This window comes from Carcharodon carcharias, chromosome 19 (assembly GCF_017639515.1).
Source record: "Carcharodon carcharias isolate sCarCar2 chromosome 19, sCarCar2.pri, whole genome shotgun sequence".
Lineage (NCBI taxonomy): Eukaryota > Metazoa > Chordata > Chondrichthyes > Lamniformes > Lamnidae > Carcharodon > Carcharodon carcharias.
Genome location: NC_054485.1, coordinates 113819126 through 113827054, shown reverse-complemented (window position 1 = coordinate 113827054; position 7929 = coordinate 113819126).

Below are 7929 nucleotides of genomic sequence, written 5' to 3'. Positions count from 1 at the left end.
CTGACCACATCTCCATCCCAACGGTAAGAGCGTCCATTTCCACCTCTTTGTTGACCTTGTCACATCTCCGCTCGTCTGTTACTGAAACCCTCGTTCCTGCCTTTGCTACCTCTCCATTCTGACTGCTCCATGCACTCCTGGCTGCTCTCCCACATTCTACCCTCTGTAAACTTCAGATCATCCAGAACTCTGCTGCCTGTGTCCTAACTTGCAACAACTCCAGTTACCCTGCTGTCCGTGCTCGCTGGCCAACATCGGCTCCCCACTTGAGCATCGCCTCGATTTTGAAATTTGCATCCTTGTTTCTAAATCCCTCCACGGCCCCTCCCCTCTGTATCTCCGTGATCTCTGCAACCCTATAACTCTCCAAGATCCCTGCGCTCGTCTAATTCTGGCCTTTTGTACATCCCCGGTTTTAATCGCTCCATTCAGCTAGCAAGTCCCCAAGCTCTGGAATTCCCTCCCTAAACGTCATCACCTCTCTACCTCTCTTTTCCTCCAACATTGCTTAAGACGTAAAATAAAAACAGAAAATGCTGGAAAAACTCAGCCGGTCTGACAGCATCTGTGGAAAGCAAAACATAGATGACGATTCAACTCCATCTGATTGATACTGGGCTATGGGGAGAGAGCGGGGCTGTGGGATTAGTTTGGGGATTGATACAGGGCTATGGGGAGAGAGTGGGGCAGTGGGATTAGTTTGGGGATTGATACAGGGCTATGGGGAGAAAGCGGGGCAGTGGGATTAGTTTGGGGATTGATACAGGGCTATGGGGAGAGAGCAGGGCAGTGGGATTAGTTTGGGGATTGATACAGGGCTATGGGGAGAGAGCGGGGCAGTGGGATTAGTTTGGGGATTGATACAGGGCTATGGGGAGAGAGCAGGGCAGTGGGATTAGTTTGGGGATTGATACAGGGCTATGGGGAGAGAGCGGGACAGTGGGATTAGTTTGGGGATTGATACAGGGCTATGGGGAGAGAGCGAGGCAGTGGGATTAGTTTGGGGATTGATACAGGGCTATAGGGAGAGAGTGGGGCAGTGGGATTAGTTTGGGAATTGATACAGGGCTATGGGGAGAGTGCGGTGTTGTGGGATTAGTTTGGGGATTGATACAGGGCTATGGGGAGCGAGTGGGGCAGTGGGATTAGTTTGGGAATTGATACAGGGCTATGGGGAGAGAGCGGGGCAGTGGGATTAGTTTGGGATTGATACAGGGCTATGGGGAGAGAGTGGGACAGTGGGATTAGTTTGGGATTGATACAGGGATATGGGGAGAGTGGGGCAATGGGCTTAGTTTGGGGATTGATACAGGGCTATGGGGAGAGTGGGGCTGTGGGATTAGTTTGGGATTGATACAGGGCTATGGGGAGAGAGCGGGGCAGTGGGATTAGTTTGGGGATTGATACAGGGCTATGGGGAGAGAGCAGGGCAGTGGGATTAGTTTGGGGATTGATACAGGGCTATGGGGAGAGAGTGGGATTAGTTTGGGATTGATACAGGGATATGGGGAGAGTGGGGCAATGGGCTTAGTTTGGGGATTGATACAGGGCTATGGGGAGAGAGTGGGGCTGTGGGATTAGTTTGGGATTGATACAGGGCTATGGGGAGAGAGCGGGGCAGTGGGATTAGTTTGGGGATTGATACAGGGCTATGGGGAGAGAGCAGGGCAGTGGGATTAGTTTGGGATTGATACAGGGCTATGGGGAGAGAGCGGGGCAGTGGGATTAGTTTGGGGATTAATACTGGGCTATGGGGAGAGAGTGGGGCAGTGGGATTAGTTTGGGGATTGATACAGGGCTATGGGGAGTGTGGAGCAGTGGGGTTTAGGATTGATAGACCATAAGACATAGGAGCAGAAATTAGGCCATTCGGCCCATCGAGTCTGCTCTGCCATTCAATTATTTCTCAACCACATTTTCCCATCTTCTCACCGTAACCTTTGATCCTCTTACCAATCAAGAACCTATCTATCTCAGTCTCAATGACCTGGCCTCCACAGCCTTCTGTGGCAATGAATTCCATAGATTCACCACTCTCTGGCTAAAGAAGTTTCTCCTCATCTCTGTTCTAAAAGGTCTTCCCTTTACTCTGAGGCTGTGCCCTCGGGTCCTAGTCTCTCCTACTAATACAGCTCCTTCCTCCTCTCCCTCCCTCCACGGAAATCGCAACTCACTGTGCGCACCGAAACTACTTGTCTGGAATTGCTTCAAAAAGTGAAATACTGCAGATGCTGGAATTCTACATTAAAAAAGAATCAAATGCTGGGAACACACATGCAGCATCTCTCACTTAATCTGAAGAAACTTCTGGAGGCATTTCCCCACGTCCACTCTATCCAGGCCTTTCAGTATTCTGTAAGTTTCAATCAGATCCCCCCGTCAGTCTTTGGAACTCCATCGAGTATAGACCCAGAGTCTTCAAATGTTCCTCATATGTTAAGCCTTTCATTCCTGGGGTCGTTCTCGTGAACCTCCTCTGGACCCTCCCCAGGGCCAGCACATCCTTCCTGAGATACGGGGCTCAAAATTGCTCACAATGTTCTAAATGTGGTCTGACCAGAGCCTTATAAAGTCTCAGCAGCATATCCCTGCTTTTATATTCTAGTCCTCTCGAAATAAATGCCAACATTGCATTTGCCTTCCTAACTACCGACTCAACCTGCAAGTTAACCTTAAGAGAATCCTGGACTAGGACTCCCAAGACCTTTTGCACTCCAGATTTCTGAATTCTCTCCCCATTTAGAAAATAGTCTATGCCTCTATTCTTCCTACCAAAGTGCATGACCTCACACTTGCCCACGTTGTATTCCATCTGCCACTTCTTTGCCCATTCTCCTAATCTGTCCAAATCCTTCTGCAGCCTCCCTGCCTCCTCAATACTACCTGTCCCCCCCCACCTATATTTGTATCATCTGCAAACTTAGCCAGGATGCCCTCAGTTCCTTCATCTAGATCATTACTGTATAAAGTGAAAAGTTGTGGTCCCAACACTGACCCCTGCGGAACTCCACTAGCCACTGGCTGCCATCCTGAGAAGGACCCCTTATCCCGACTCTCTGCCTCCTGCCAGACAGCCAATCTTCTATCAATGCTAGTACCTTGCCTCTAACACCATGGGCTCTTATCTTACTGAGCAGCCTCCTGTGCAGCACCTTGTCAAAGGCCTTCTGGAGGTCCAAGTAGATAACATCCATTGGCTTTCCTTTGTCTAACCTACTGGTTACCTCCTCAAAGAATTCTAACAGATTTGTCAGGCATGACCTCCCCTTGATGAAACCATGCTGACTTTGCCCTATTTTACCATGCACTTCCAAGTATTCTGAAATCTCATCCTTAATAATGGACTCTAAGATCTTACCAACAACCGAGGTCAGGCTAATCGGCCTGTAAGTTCCTGTCTTTTGCCTCACTCCCTTCTTAAACAGGGGGGTTACATTAGCGATTTTCCAGTCCTCTGGGACCCTCCCTGACTCCAGTGATTCCTGAAAGATCACCACTAACACCTCCACTGTCTCTTCAGCTATCTCCTTCAGAACTCTGGGGTGTAATCTATCTGGTCCAGGTGATTTATCCACCTTCAGACCTTTCAGTTTTCCTAGCACCTTCTCCTTGGTAATGGCCACCATACTCACCTCTGCCCCCCGACCCTCTTGAACTTTGGGGGTGTCACTCGTGTCTTCCACTGTGAAGACTGACACAAAGTACCTATTCAGTTCCTCCGCCTTTTCTTTGTTCCCCACTACTTCTTCTCCAGCATAATTTTCCAGTGGCCCAATGTCCACTTTTGCCTCTCTCTTACCCTTTATATATCTAAAAAGAACTTTTGCAGTCTTTTATTTTACTGGCTAGTTTACCCTCATATTTAATCTTCTCCCTCATTTCTTTTGAGTGGGGCAGTGGGATTATTTTCGGGATTGATAAAAGAGTTATGGATAGAGAGCGGGGCAGTAGGATTAGTTTGGGGATTGATACATGGCAATGGGGAGAGAGTGGGGCAGTGGGACTATTTTGGGGATTGATAGAGTTATTGGGAGAGTGTGGGGAGTGGGATTATTTTGGGGATTGATAGTTATGGGGGGAGAGTGGGGCAGTGGGATTTGTTTGGGGATTGATAGTTATGGGGGAGAGCCGGGCAGTGGGATTAGTTTGGGGATGGATAGTAATGGGGGAGAGCGGGGCAGTGGGATTAGGTTGGGGATTGATGCAGCGTTATGGGGAGAGAGCAGGGCAGTGGGATTAGTTTGGGGAATGATAGAGTTATGGGGGGAGTGTGGGGAGAGGGATTATTTTGGGAATTGATAGTCATGGGGAGAGAGAGGGGCAGTGCAATTAGTTTGAGGATTGATAGAGTTGTGGGGGGAGAGCAGGGCAGTGGGATTAGTTTGAGGATTGATAGAGTTATGGGGGAGAGCAGGACAGGGATTAGTTTGAGGATTGATAGAGTTGTGGGGGGAGAGCGGGGCAGTGGGATTAGTTTGAGGATTGATAGAGTTATGGGGGAGAGCAGGACAGGGATTAGTTTGAGGATTGATAGAGTTGTGGGGGGAGAGCCTGTACTATCAGCTGTTGACTCAGGGTTTTGCAAACATGATCTGGCAGCAAAAACCTAGAAATATAGTTTGCGACAGGTTAGATGTACTGAGTGACGCCCAGGATATTGTACTTCCCCCCCCCCCCCCCCCCCACTCATCCAACTGTAACTCTCAGCTTGTCATTGAATCTCTCCCTTTGTCCTCCTGTTTGAACATGTCCCTAACATTACAGTACTGGAGAGAGAGGATGTTCCAGTGGACGGAATCTCTCTCTGACTGGAGGTAAGGAATGAAAAAGGTGCAATAACATTGATTGGTGTAGTATACAGACCACCCACCAGCGGAAGGGATGTAGAGAAACAAAATTGCAAAGAAATTACAGAGAGGTGCAAGAATTATAATGGGGTCTTCAATTATCCACTGGGATAGGACTAGTGAAGAGGGGCAAGAGTTCCTGGAGTGTATTCAAGATAATTTTCTACAGCAGTATGTTTCCAGTCCAACGAGAGGACAAGCACTTTTGGGCCTGGTTCTGGGTGATGAGTTGGCCCAAGTGGATCAAATATCAGTGGGAGAGCCTCTCGGGGACAGTGACCATTGTATCATAAAGTTTAGGTTGGTCATGGAAAAGGACAGAGAACAATCCAGAGCAGGGATAATCAATTGGGGGAAAGCCAACTTCGATGGGATGAGAATGTATCTGAGTTGAATGAGTTGGAATCAAATGTTGGAAGAACGACAGTGACTGAACACCTTCAGGGCCACCTTCAAAGAAAAAGTAGTGCAGGCAAGGTCAAGGTATATTACCTTGAAGGGGAAAGGTAGCGCAAATAAATCCAGGGGGCTCTGGATGACAAGAGACGGAGCTGAAGGTGAAAAGGAAGAAGTGCACAAAAGGCATGTCAGGTAGAAAATACAATAGAGAATCAGGCTAAATATACAAGGACCAGAGGGGAAGTGAAGAAAACTAATAAAAGCAAGGAGAGAGCATGAAAAGAGACTGGCAGTTAATATAAAAGGGAATCCTAAAGTCTATAAGCATGTAAATAACAAAAGGGTGGTAAAAGAGAGTAGGGCTGATTAGAGACTTTTTTTAAAAGGGGACTTGCACGTGGAGGGAGGCAGGAGACATAGTGGATGTATTAAACGAGTACTTTGCATCTATCTATACAAAGGAAGAAGATGCTACCCAGGCTGAGGGGAGAGCGAGGAGGTAACTGGTACACTAGAAGAACTTACAATTGAGAAGGAGGATGGTTTGGAAAGGCTATCTTTACTTAAAATAGATAAGGTACCAGTACCGGATGCAATGCATCTGAGGGTACTGAAGGAAGTGAGAGTGAAAATTGCCGAGACACTAGTGATAATCTTCCTGCCTTCCTTGTTCAAAAAGGGGTGCAAGGATAAAGCTGGTAACTATAGACCAGTTAGTTTGAACTCATTGATAGGGAAACTTCTGGAAACTATAGTTCAGAACAAAGTCAATAGTTACTTAGACAAGTGCAGGATAATTAAGGAAAACCAGCATTGAATCATTAAGGGAAAATCATGTTTAACTAACTTGCTGGAGTTTGTTGAGATAACAGAGAAGGTTGTTAAGGGAAATGCTGTTGATGTGGTGTATATGGATTTTCAAAAGACGTTTGATGCAGTGCCACACAACAGAATTGGGAGCAAAATTTGAGATCATGGAATAAAAGGAAAAGTAAGCACTTGGATAAGAAATTGGCTGAGTGACAGGAAACAATAGTGATTAATGGATGTTTTTCAGTTGGAGGAAGGTTTGAGTGGAGTTCCCCAGGGGTCAGTGTTGGGACCCTTGCTCTTCCTGATCTATATTAATGGCTTAGACTGTGGCCTTCAGGGCATTATTTGAACATTTGCAGATGATTTGAAGATTGGAAGCTGTGGTAAGGATAGTCCTGAACTTGAAAAGGACATCGACATGTTGAATTGGGCAGACAAGTGGCAGATGAAGTTCAATGCAGAGAACTGAGGCGCTATTCATTTTGGCAGGAAATACATGGTGAGACAGTATAAAATAAAGGGAGACCCTCTAAAGGAGGTGCAGGAACAAAGGGACCTCGGTGTATATGTACATAGGTCATTGAAGGTGGCAGTGCATGTTGAGTGAGCAGTTAATAAAACATATAGCATCTTAGGCTTTATTAATAGGGGCCTTGAGTACAAGAGTAAGGAGGTCATGCTGAAGACACTAGTTAGGCCTCATCTGGAGTACTGTGCCCAGTTCCACGCACCATACTTGAGGAAGGATGTGAAGGCATTGGAGAGAGTACAGAGGAGATTCACAGGAATGATTCCCGGGATGATGAACTGTGGCTATGAGGATAGATTGGAGAGGCTGGGATTGTTTTCCTTGGAGAAAAGGCTAAGAGGAGACTTGATAGAGGTATTCAAGATCCTGTGGGGTATGGACTGGGTAAATAGTGAGAAACTGTTCCCACTCAAGAGAAAATCAAGAACTAGAGAGCACAGATTCAAAATAATTGGCAAAAGGAGTAAATGTGATGTGAGGAAAGGTTTTATTCACCCAGAGGGTGGTTGAAGTCTGAAAGAAACTTCCTGAAAGGGTGGTGGAGGCAGGTTTGATCAAGGTATTGAAAAGGGATTTGGATTGCTACCTGGAAAGAGAGAATGTGCAAGGTTACAGGGATAAGGCAGGGGAATGGGACTAAGAATGCTCTTTCAGAGGGCCAGTGCAGACTCGATGGGCCTCCTGCATGGTAAAGATACTGTGATTCTGCAACTCTTGTATTAATTAAAACTCATTCCCTTCCCACCTCCTCGTGTGCTACCCTATCTATTCTTTATCATTAAACTGATGGAGACTCACCTGACATTTCCTCATTTTCTCTAGATTTGGGGCTGAGGTTTAAATAAATAGCCCTGGTGTGTTTGACTGTACATCTGCAAGGTGTTTTCTCTTTATTCACAAATGGAAGTGATTGACCCTGTCTCCACCACACTCTCAGACAGCGCATTCCAGATCCTAACCACTCGATTGACCCTGTCTCCACCACACTCTCAGTTAGTGCATTCCACATCCTAACCACTCGATTGACCCTGTTTCCACCACACTCTCAGGCAGTGCATTCCAGATCCTAACCACTCGATTGACCCTGTTTCCACCACACTCTGAGACAGTGCATTCCAGACCCTAACCACTCGATTGATCCTGTCTCCCCCACACTCTCAGACAGTGCATTCCAGATCCTAACCACTCGACTGACCCTGTCTCCTCCACACTCTCAGACAGTGCATTCCAGATCCTAACCACTCGATTGACCCTGTCTCCACCACACTCTCAGACAGTGCATTCCAGATCCTAACCACTCGATTGACCCTGTCTCCACCACACTCTCAGACAGTGCATTCC